This window comes from Chelonoidis abingdonii, chromosome 10, assembly GCF_003597395.2.
Source record: "Chelonoidis abingdonii isolate Lonesome George chromosome 10, CheloAbing_2.0, whole genome shotgun sequence".
Lineage (NCBI taxonomy): Eukaryota > Metazoa > Chordata > Testudines > Testudinidae > Chelonoidis > Chelonoidis abingdonii.
In genome coordinates this window covers 60539954-60552375 of record NC_133778.1, presented here as the reverse complement: position 1 = coordinate 60552375, position 12422 = coordinate 60539954, and the positions used below count along the sequence as shown (strand labels likewise).

General features: G+C 38.4%; 1 pseudogene; it reads right to left on the bottom strand.

Moving 5' to 3' along the window:
* Nucleotides 1-1637: 1637 nt before the first annotated feature.
* Nucleotides 1638-12422, bottom strand: part of LOC116837364 (von Willebrand factor D and EGF domain-containing protein-like) — a 276210-nt pseudogene continuing 265425 nt past the window's right edge.

Below are 12422 nucleotides of genomic sequence, written 5' to 3'. Positions count from 1 at the left end.
AGGAAAAATGAATTGCAATTCATTTGGCAACATATGCTAAATTTCATGAAGTGTAGATGATTCTTTAGGAATGCGGCCAGCACAAGAGGGAGCTGTAGCTAAGAATACAATGGAGAAAGAGCACACTGTGCTCTGAGAAATGTAGACTATCCTAGTCTTCCAAATGGACTGTCTAAATAAGAGTCTCTTAAGATTCCTTTTTGCTTGTGGAAAGGAGTATCTCTGACCAATTATTCTACAGAGATGTCTCTCCTCTGGCACCCTATCTCTATCTTCAAGACAGCTTCTGACCCAGGCTCTGGGAAAGAACTTACTAAAATGTAGAATTTGTTCTAACCTTTTGAGAGACTACTTCTAATGGACAATCAGACTGGCAATTAGTTTTAAGTGAGGGAAGTCAATCTTCTAAACTGACTGCCTAGTGATTTACCTTACATTTTATTCGTTCTCCTGTACTAGGCACAAAGAGAGAGATAGGCAGAGATTCAGTTAGATGTAGCAAAAGTGAAAAATCGGGATGGGGGGGGGGTAATAGGAGCCTATATAAGAAAGACCCCAAAATTGGGACTGTCCCTATAAAATCGGTACCTTTGGTCACCCTAGTTAGATGCAGACGTGTAATTACCAGGAGCATCCACGCACCGCTAGTACTGCGTGAAGAGGCTGTCAAGTAGCAATTTAATCAGGATTTTGTGACAGATGTTATATGGCACCACTATTGTATTGCTTCTGTTATCCAAAAGTCCATAATGAAAATGTAGTAAAGCACAAGGCTCTGTATACTTGTTTGCAACATTTCGTCCCTCCTATGCTAATAAACAAGTTTATTACTAACAATTCTAATAAAGCTGGATATTGGAAGAGAGGGTCTATTTGGGTTTTGACTATTTTGGTTTCCTGACATATACTCTGAAACCAGACTCTAATGAACCAGACATTATTAGCACTGACTTTAGGATGCTGGGCTGTAATGAGGCTATTCGATAATAAAGGTGAGGAGATGCCACCTAAGCCCCTTTCATTTACAACATTTCTATCTTCTGACCAGAATAATGCATCATCATAGTGCAACAATTGGCAGAGAAATTGGTGGTTTTTGTCTTCCTCTGCAGCATGGGGCACTGGTCCCTTGCAGGTTTAAATTAGTGTAAATGATGGATTCTCTGTAACTTTAAGTCTTTAAACCATGATTTGAAGACCTCATAACTCAGCCAGAGGTTGGGGTCTATTACAGGAGTGGATGGGTGAGGTTCTGTGGCCTGCTGTGTTCAGGAGGTCAGACTAGATAATCATGATGGTCCCTTCTAATCTTAAAGTCTATGAGTCTAATTATATATTCTTGCAGAATGGATCAAGAAACTCTCAAATTTAAAAAGGGGTATGTGTATGTCTCCTCTTGTGGGTTCTCCTGCATTATTGAGGATCCCCATAGGGCTAAGAGGTATTGTAGATGGCCTGGCTCTTGTAAACATGTACAGTATGGAAACAATTATAGTAGCTTCTCTTTCTTCCCACACTTACTTATTGTGCTGTGGTTCACTCATATGAAAAATGCATGAATAATATTTTATTATTCTTGACTATGATTTGCAACAAAGTTCCACTTTGTTTGTGAAGTGGCATATCGTACTGGACATTCATGAACTATAGTGATGTTCTGAAACAAACCTGATAATCCTGGCTTGATACACCAAAAGGGCACCTCTTGCTGTGCTCACAGAAATCTATTAGAATATAAACACATGCAGACAATTGACAGAAAAGTCAAAGTGGGTTATGAAATAAAAGCATTTTAGAGAATGCCCAGCATATTCTCCTAAACCACAGCTGACCAGTTTAATGGATTTTATGTACCTAGAAAATTACAATGAATCTCATTTAGTATTTTTGAATTTGCATGTTACCTTCTTTCTACAGGTTAAACCAGTATATCCACTTCTACAGGCACATACATTTGATCTTATACACCTGCTTCCAAGTAGACACTTCTTCTCACAAAGAGCTACAAATACAAGAAAAGATCAAGTTAGTTAAAAATACCTTTGTCATAAGAATCATGATTAGATTAGGAATACTCTGGCTATTCTTCCCTCCAACCCCAGGTTGTGACACAGTGAATTTTGATCCAACTTCTCAATTCTGGTGGGAGGAAGGGGGGATTTCTAAATGTCTTCTGGGATTAAGAATTCTTTATCACAGGATTTTTCACATTTATTTTCTTTTGTATTTCTCATCATCTTTTTCTCCTAATCCTACAATAATGATGGGGGAAGAGCCAAGGGAACAATCATTACAGCACAGTGGGGCAATGAATAAATGTAAGACCTAATTTTCAAATCCAGAATACACTGTAGACAGTGATGGTTGGGGTCAAATTTGTGCCAAAAATGATTTTTCTCTTGTTCCAATAGAAGGAAAAATTCAGCTTTAACATTCTTCCATCTCAAGTCAAAAAAGGACCTTTTTAAATATACAATCCCAAAGACTAGGATATCATAAGGGGAAAAACAACAAGATTGTACAATTTAGCAAATTATATATTGTATAATTTTGGCAACCAGGACTTAAGGACAAATTTCCAGCTCTTGCTGAAACAACTACTTGCAACCCATTCTAAGTTTAAAACAAGTCAAATTAGAAAAGCATTGTTGGTACTAAGTTATAAGTGCACATCACTTCACTCATAGTACAACCTATTTAAATATATTCAGCTAATAAAACAATCTGTTCCTCTTTGTTTTAAAGTAAGAATTCCCTGATTTCTAGCCTGTTTCTCATCCTAGTTAGCAGCTTGTGCTCCTATGACATTGTTTTGGCAAGGAAAGAAGAAGAAAACCACTTCATAAGGAACTAATCCAAGAAGAAAACATGTCATGTTATTTTAATTAGATCTCAGGCGTTAAATTTTCTATCAAATATTGCCAAAATGTTCTGTCCTAGCACAGCAGTTACTGGGAGTGGAACTGAATGGCTTTCAAACTAATCAGACTTGAATCAACTGGTGGATACTTCTAAGTGTATTTTCATGGTTCTGTTTGGCAGAGGCCTATGGAAGTCATTAACCACACACTGTCAAACAGAAGCAAAATAAAAATATCCCTCTATCTAGGTTGTAATACCATCCCCTTCATCACAGCAGCTTAGTGAGAGAGTCCATTTTTTTATAGTCAACTCTCAGAGTTAGTGCACTTTACTATCTCATCCTAATGTTTATAGCACAGGACATTGTGAAAGTCAAGTGTATCTACCTCAAAGTTAAAGAGCAAAGTAAATACTTCTGCAATTCCAACCTGTTATTCTGGAGAGTCTAGTGCCAAGAGTTTTAAAGATTAGTACTTAGTTAGGCTCCAAATATCCATATTTAGACATTCACGTGAGATTTTCAAAAGTGCTGAGCATGTTAAAGCTTTCATGGAAAATTGTTTGGCCTAGGTATACAAATATGCATAAATCAATTTGATTTGTAGGGAATAAAGCTAGTTCAGACCTGAAGCCGCAGTTGAAACTTCTGGAGCTCATGATACCAGATTCTTAGATATAAAATTATGTGCACCTGCAAACAATGAGTTGTCATAAGCAGCTCAGTGGGGGAGATGGGTGACATTTCTGAATAATGGTTCCCATCCTTATGCTTTTTTAAACAACGCCTGGAATGTGTTGCCATCTGTCCATCACTGGAAATAAATTGGCAAATTTACAGTATTGTCACAGCAACTAAAGTGGTTTGAGGGTTGGTGGGTTTGCCTTATAAAGAAAGATTAAAAGATTTGTAGAGATTGGCTAAGGCAGGATGTGTGGGGTTGGTGGAACGGTGAAAGAGACATGATGGCAATCTATAGATGTTTAAACTGAAAAATATAAACACCAAAGGCAAACTCTTACTCTTAAAGTGAGAGCTACACCATATAGTGTGATGGGGAATCATCCTTCTTCAAAAGAGATCAGTGTACATTCACCCTTAGTACCTGCTCTTTGCTATGTCATATGTTACGGTGCATAACATAAGCACACAGAGACCTGGCCAGGCCCTCAAACCACAGCTAGTATGCCTTTGGGAGTGAAGAGTGTCAGAAGTGGACGTCTGCTCCGCAGCCCAGTGCTCCGGGGAGTACAGAGTTGGTATCTTGCCTTGTTAGCATGCTAATTAGGGCAAGAGGTTCCTTGCGCTCCTTATCCTCTCCCTTTAGTACAACTCAGTGAGTTTTTGTCTTACACAGGAAGAGAAACTATTTATGGTGTTACTAGGTGTAATGTGATTAGTAACACAGGCTATGGAATAGTGGGGAGTGACAAAACCTCATTACTTGGGATACGTATAATCAGACTAGACCAGGGGTAGGCAACCTATGGCACGCAGGCCAAAGGCAGCACGCTAGCTGATTTTCAGTGGCACTCAGTATTGCCTGGGTCCTGGCCACCAGTCCGGGAGCTCTGCATTTTAATTTAATTTTAAATGAAGCTTCTTAAACATTTTAAAAACCTTATTTACTTTACATACAACAATAGTTTAGTTATATAGTATAGACTTATAGAAAGAGACCTTCTAAAAACATTAAAATGTATTACCAGCATGTGAAACCTTAAATTCGAGTGAATAAATGAAGACTCAGCACACCACTTCTGAAGGGTTGTCTAGACCCCTGGACTAGACAAAGCACAAGGAAATGTATCCTAGTGAACAATTCTACAAGGGCAGGGGCAGGGATTAGATGATCTAGCAGGCCTTTCATTGACTAATTTCTCTGAGTCTCAGATAATGCCAAAAAAGAAAAACTAGAATTTGTTTTTTCTGAAATGGAACTCACTCCCCCACCCCCGCCCCCAACTCTCAGTACTGTGAAAAAGAAGAGCTCAGTTAGCAGGAAAAAAGTTTTTAGAACATTCAGAAGACAATTGGAATTGAAATCAGAGAGAATAATAACATAGCTGAAGTCCAAATGAATATTTCATAAATGTATTTACAAGGGACTCTAAGCCACTAAATACTAAAAATGACACAGGCTATGTGTGCATTATCCTGTACAGACTCAGCAAGGAAAGTCGTTTAATAAGACAAGCTTATGTTAAAATTATAATCAATAAATGCCCATTACAATAAGGGATTTATCCCTGAGTGTTAAAAGAACGTAGCCGTAATTTGTATGCAAATGACAGTCTTTGCTGAGAATCTTTTTTTTTTTTTTTTTTTTTTTTTTTTTTAAGGACTGAAATGGTTACAGAGAAAATCTGGAGGCGAGCATGCCTGAGACACTATTCAGAGAAAGGGAAAGAACAAGAATGCTCAGGAAATTATAAGGCTATCAGCTTGACACTTGTAACATGCAAATAAAGAGAAGATATTCTGAAGGGCAAATGAGACACCAGTGTGTGTTCAATAATTTTAGAACTGCAGATAACCAGGATGAATTTTAACAATGAGGATCCTTCATGAGTGTAACCTTCTACTTTATAATTTATTGGAATTATACCCCAACCCTACAATCTGATCCACTCTGACAGACTGCTATGCCTATGTGGAACTCCACTGACTTCCTTAGGGTTACATTTGGGCGTATATTTGCAAGAGCAGGTTAAATTATAGGATTTGAGTCTTTGTTGTTTTGGTTTGATGATCCCATAATGGCTTGAAGAGAAGGATGTGTGTTTGCACACACATGCACAAAGGAGAGTGCAGGGAGGAACCAGGAAGAGGGAGGTTAGTAGGGGGCCTCAAATTTAAACAAAATTGGTAGGAAACTGCTACCATGGAAACTGCCACATCCTCAGTGATATGTTTATATATTTTTTAAAGTTTGTTATAGAATTTTTGGAACCTTTGCACTGGTGTAATCAAAAGTCAGGGGAAGGAGACAGATACAAAATATTTCAGGGTAGATTCAGCCTTAACTATGAATAATATTTCACTCTTTTGTAAGATCATTTCCCTGCATTTGCAATAAGGTGTGAAATCTGACCGTTAATCTCTCATACCATCAAGATCACACTGTATATGAGGGGCAATATGTAAACCACCATAGACCTTATTTGCTGGAGTGAAAAACCTATTTTATTGATCCTTCCTCAGAAGCTATTCTCTTCAGTTACAGATGAGTGGGGAAGTACACTGGTCTGCCAACCAACCTCTTTATTTAAAGCCTAGTAGAATGGGGCTGTTGTACTCTGTCCATGACTATTTAAACAATGTCTCCTAAATGTTCTCATCCCAGGCTTTATCCTTGTCAGTTTTGATAATATGCTGATAGTCGGTGACAGGTGGAGGGAAGCTGCTAGCACACTGGTCACAGAAGTCTGATTCTGAGTTTAACATACTACAGCATTGAAAGTTTCTAAATTCTTTGCTATTAATTGCACAAGTAGCGAAGGAAGGTTTCTTTGTATTCCAGCATCTCAAAAGTGGCAATCAGTCCAACTGTTCCATGTGATGTACAACCTGATTAATCTGTGAGGTTTACATCTGGTTGCAGAGTCAAGTGTTGCTCTCAGTGAAGCATTTTCAATATACTTTGCAGAGAAAAATCATTCATATTTACACTGAGCTACTAATCTTCAATGCAGAAGAACTGAGACTGGGGAGGATAAACACAGAACCTCATCAGTTGTGTTTCAGCTAATGGTGCTTATTGAAATGCTGGAGGAACTTTGAGGTGTAGCTTGTAATATAGATCCATGTTCACCTTGTCAGGCAAAAGCCAGCAGGGAGATTGTCATTATAATTTTTAATTATTTAAAGTAACTATTAGCCCCAAAGCTAAAGAACTCCATATCTTAAATGTCGAGTTTGAGGAAACTGAGAGCTCCATAGCATGGTAGCTACATCTGGATCCTAAAGCTCTCCTTGACCACAGTCGATTTGGTTTAGGCCTCTCTGCGATACAGACACTACACTGGCCATGTTGGTCAGTGATTTATTTCCAGTGATAGAGTAAAATCAGATGGCCCTGGTGGTTCTAGATTTGTCAGCTGCCCTTCACTACCATTGACCGTGAAGTGTTGTTAGTTACTAGGTGGAGCTGTCGTGGAGTGGAGTCATTCTTTCTGAGAAATCCCAGAGGATAACTGCTCATTGAAGGCTCCCTATCATATGTGAGGTTCTATGATGTCATTCCCTCTGGTACCACAGGTGGATGAGCCCATTAGGTTTATGGAGAAATATGGGCTATAGTTCTTCTGTATATGGATGACTCCTGGTTTTGTATTTTCATCTCTGGTGGTGGCAGACTGACTTACTCAATGCTGAATTCAGACTGAAGTTTAGCTGGTCAATCCAAGAAATTAAATTTATGTCCAGTGGAGTAAAGGTAAAACAAACATGCTGATAGTTGCTGCAAAAAATGATCTGAATTGTGACCTGGGGAGTGGAAATTGTCTTTCATAAAGCTGAAATTGTTTGGAAACATGTAGTGATATTAACTTACAAAAATGTGCTCTTGTATGTCTGCTGGCTACTAACTATCTTACAGTACACTGTGAAAAGGTTACTCTGACTTTTAAGGCTGTGGGTGAAAATCTGTGCTTGCTTACAGTGGTGCAAGTACGGAGTGGATCCGTTGAAAATTTGCTATCAATAAGAGCAGGATTTAACCCTGTATGTCTAAGCAGAAAAGTATACAGGCTCTCCAAGGGTGAAGCAGACCTGCAGGTTTGAGTTTGAAAGGCTTGATCAAAACAGTTCTGTGTTGGAGAGGCTATAGAGAGCCAAATGCATCCTTGATACTATTTAATTAGTTTCAACAGAGTTGCACCACAGATGGATTTGGCCTAGCATGTGTGTGGGCTGATTGGTGATAGGGAGCAGGCTAGAGTAACACTAGTCTAATAACAAAGGATTGAGTGGTAACCTGTGACTGGACCCAGACCATAGTACCACCATCACTAATCTGCCTGTTAGTGCCAGCAGCCATCAGAGTGGGCAGTCTTATAGGTGAGCTGCCTCAGGAAGCTCATAACAATTGGGCATGCACATAATTTTGTACAGACTCCTGGATATTAGTGAAGAAAACTGTGTTCAAAATGCAAAAATCCAGATGTACTTTATTGGGTTATTTCCATGGGAAAAACTTTTTTTTATACTTAACATCTGTAAAGAATATGACTGCCTCATCTTTGCTGCACCACTGAATATTCAGAGCAACACTCTAAGATCCAAACATATGCTCTCCCACTATAGTCTTTTCTTTTTTAAATAGCAAAATTCCATACTCAGTGATTATTCAGCTTTGCTGTGAGACCTAGAAGTTTCAGCCAGTTATTTTTGGACAAAAAGCTAATTAAATTGTCCAGTGCAGTGAGAACACTGGAAGAAATAGTAAAAACAGAGTGAATGTCAAACAAACAGGTTTGTCACTGCCTTCAAAAGGCCTGACTAAATAAATAGAAATGCTCCTAGACTCTGCAACATGGATACCTGTGTAAAGCAGCAGAAAATGCTACAAATATTGAGTCTTGATAGTCTTTCCAAGTGAAGAATCTGTCTTTGGTGGTGGTTATGGGGGAAGGGATGAACTGAACTAGGTATGAGCCATTGACTAGTAAATAATTTAAAACATTAAAAAATGTGAACTAATATATGTTTGGCTCAGAGACAATTATGGAACTGATGAGATGTAACTGGGCCAGAAAGATTGCAAGACATAATTGTGCACTACTCGTGGAAAAGGAGAGAAGGAGTGAGACTACTTATATCCCCAAATGTTTACTGCCTTTCCATTGTGATGTTAGCAACATGCATGAATCCAAGGGACACATTTAAAATAACCAATGTTCTTCCTCTTGGGCCACACTGTTCAGTCCCTCTCCACAGGGAAACACTACTGGTGTGTTGGTTTGCACAGTGCTGCAGTGTTTGCATTACAAATATAGTTAAGGGATTGTTTTCAAAGTATTTCATGTTGGCATTTTGGAAATGTCAAGATTTTCTTACTTTTTTAAATAGTATCCATTCAAGTAAATGAAGGCCTAATTCTATCTCCCCTATTCAGGGCTTGTCCATATGGTGAGATAATTCACCCTTCGGTGGGTATGATTTCTAAAGCAACTCGTGTGTTTGTATCGTAATTGCACATAGACCCTGCTGGTGTCCACTACAATAATGCTGTTTCAGACAGTATTATGTTAAAGTGCACTAGAGAACCTCTAGTGTGTACCAGAAGTGTCTGCTTCGATCAATTAACATGCAACACGTTAGTGCTCTTTAGAAATCACACTTCTGTAGGCTGCATTACCCTGCCATACACACAAGCCCTTAAATTGAGTCAAGTAGTCCCACTGAAAACAATTGTTCTACATATGGAATAAGGGACTACTCACTGCACTGCATATATGGAAAATATATGCAGTTTATAACGATGGCTATCATAGGGTTTTAATTAAAGAAGCACTTACAAGTCTGGCACAGCATTCCTATCCATCCTTCAGAGCACACACAGACATTGGGGCCTATATATTCTCCACCATTCAGACACTTCTGCAGACAAACCGCTGAAAAGAGCAACATGAAAAGCTGGCAAATGAGAAAATCCATGAATATACTCACGTGCATGAGCTGTTTTAGAGGTAACGTGCTGGCAATTGCTTCACATAGTTATTTTCAAAATGGTGGAATCTCAAAGAATGCAATGAGTCTTCTTCACAAGGTAATTAGCACTTTGAATTTCTGTGCTATTACGTTGCTCCAGAGAGAGTTCTCTCAAAGCGAACTAGGACCAAGAACTAGCTCAAGTACCCTGGCACCAACAAATTAAAGTACTCCTTTCTGTATGATATATGGCACACCCATATCAGATATTATAAATAGAGTGTGATGTAAATGAACATCACACCCTATTTATTTAGAACATCTGATATGGGTGTACCATATATCATAACACAGCTTAAGTGACATTTGTCACTAAGATTATTTAATATGTATGTGTGTGTATATATAGTATATATAATACATTATGATTTTGTGTGTGTGTGTGTATATATATATATATATATAATATATATATATATATAATATATATATGATCAGTGCCTCAGTGCACAGGCACTGAGCACCAGATCCATTGAGCAGGAGTCTACCACACGAGAGAGGACCCAAGGTGCAGACTGTGCAGAGAGCCTCAGAGACAGTCCAACACATAGTGGCAGGATGTAAGATACAGGCAGGAACAGCATACACTGAACGGACAACCAAGTGGCTGGCATTGTGTACAGGAACATCTGCACAGCGTATGGGCTAGACCTCCAAGACCAGATGGGAGATTCCACAGAAGGTTGTGGGAGAATAGCAGGGCTAAGATTCTGTGGGGACTTCCAGATCCAGATGGACAGGCAGGTCCGGCCTTCAACCAGACATCGTGGTAATAGACAAAGGACCAGAAGACAGCGGCGGTTGATAGATTAGCAGTGCCAAGTGACAGCAAATCAGGAAGAAGGAATATGAGAAGCTTGGAGAAGTACCAGGGTCTGAAAGAGGAACTAGAGAGGATGTGGAAAGTGAAGGCCAAAGTGGTCCCAGTGGTTGGTAGGAGCACTCTGGGGGCTGTGGAACTCCTTACAGCTGGTGTGAGTGGTCAACAGTCCCAGGAACAACATCAGAGCTCTCTGTCCAGAAGAGTGCAGTGCTAGGAACAGCTAAGATACTGCGCAGAACCCTCAAACTCCCAGGCCTCTGGTAGAAGACCCGAGGTTGAGGAAGACACATACCACCTATAGGGGTGAGAGGGGAATTTTTTTTTATTTTTTTTTTATATATACACACTGAGAAGAAATGATCAATATTGCACTTTAGGAACAGTTCTTAAATTAACATTGTGCTGATTCCCAAGCCTTATCCATCATCGGTACTCCTAGGGTGAAAAAGGCAATACATTAATCCATCTCCCATACAGTGTGTCATCTTGATCTTAAATTTATTCAGCTTATCTGCCAACATCATGGTAATGAATAACTATGTAAGAGAAAATATTCCCTGAAACATTTTAAGATAAGGTGATTTTTTTAATTGCATTTTTATGTAAACTGCAGTGAGATGTGGTAGGCTTAGTATAAGAATACATCAGTCTCAGAATTATGCACTGCAATGCATCTGATGACCTTGAAAGTATATCAGTTTGGAAGGTTTTACTACAGGCTTTAAATAGTCTTGTATTTTGAAATATAGGACATTTCTCTGTAAAATATAACAAAATATGTGTAGCTGGTATGACCGAAAATTAATACTTCAAGTTTAATACCATAAAAATCAGTTTCCATAAAAATATGCATAACAGACAGCTGCATGAGATAGAGCCTTAGTTCTCCTCATCTTTCTTTCTTTTTTCTTTTTTTTGTAAATATCAAATATTTATGTCATTTTGTATTCCCTTTACATAAAACTGTATTTCTTTGTAAAATGCTGAAGTAGCAAAACAAGGTCTATTCACTGTATTGTTTTCTAATATTAAAAATGATGACAATTCATTCTGACTGGCCTATGTACTACACAATAGTGTATTTGATGGGAGGCAGAGATACTTACGTTTATTACACTGCTTGGCTCTCCAACCAGAGGGGCAGTCACAGACATCTGGGCTTACACAGTTCCCTCCATTCATGCACAGGGGATCACAGACACCTGCAGTTACATATTAAATAAGGAGCATGGTTGATAGCACGTATTCAGACAGACTTTACTTCAGTATTTACATCATTTCATAAGGTTAAGTTGTTGTAATTAAAAACAAAAAGTAATTGGGATGTGAAAGTCTTAAACTGTGGGGCTTGCTATCTTCTATAAATCCTTTTAAAATTTGCTGAGCTCCATTGTGCAAAAAACCTTTCAAGGAGCTTTCAGTAAGAGTTGCCTCAATGGAGAAATGAGAGAGGCATTAATTACAGTGATTTTTGAAAAAGCAAACAAGAAATCTTCTGTGGCAGCTGCAGACAGACCAGTACCACTTATTACTGTTGATTGCCAAATTCTTGTTAAAGCTTTCACTTCTTGATTGGAAAACATGTTCTCAGACATTCATCTGGTTCAGAAAGGACTTGAAGAGAACAGATTAACTTCAGATAATTTCATGAAAACTTTTTAGTATTTTATCAATCAAGGCTAAAGACAAGATAAGGCTGTATTCCCATCTGTTTTGAAATGTGGGAAAATTGTTGCACAAGTTCAAATATTTAGTTTTTCACTAAATGTATGCATGTGATAAAGACACATCTTTATCTTGCCGCCAATCAGGATAAACTGTATAATTTTGACCCTTTTTTTAAAAAAAAATCATGGAGTTTTCCAACTCCTAATTTTCTGCATTTTTTCAGCTGAGCTCTAGAACCTCTAAATCACATGGCATTTCAAACTACTGTTACCACACAGAATTTTGCAAATGCTGTGTTTGATTTAGATATTAATGCTGTGGTCATATGCTGACCAACATGCTTTGAGATCTTGCGCA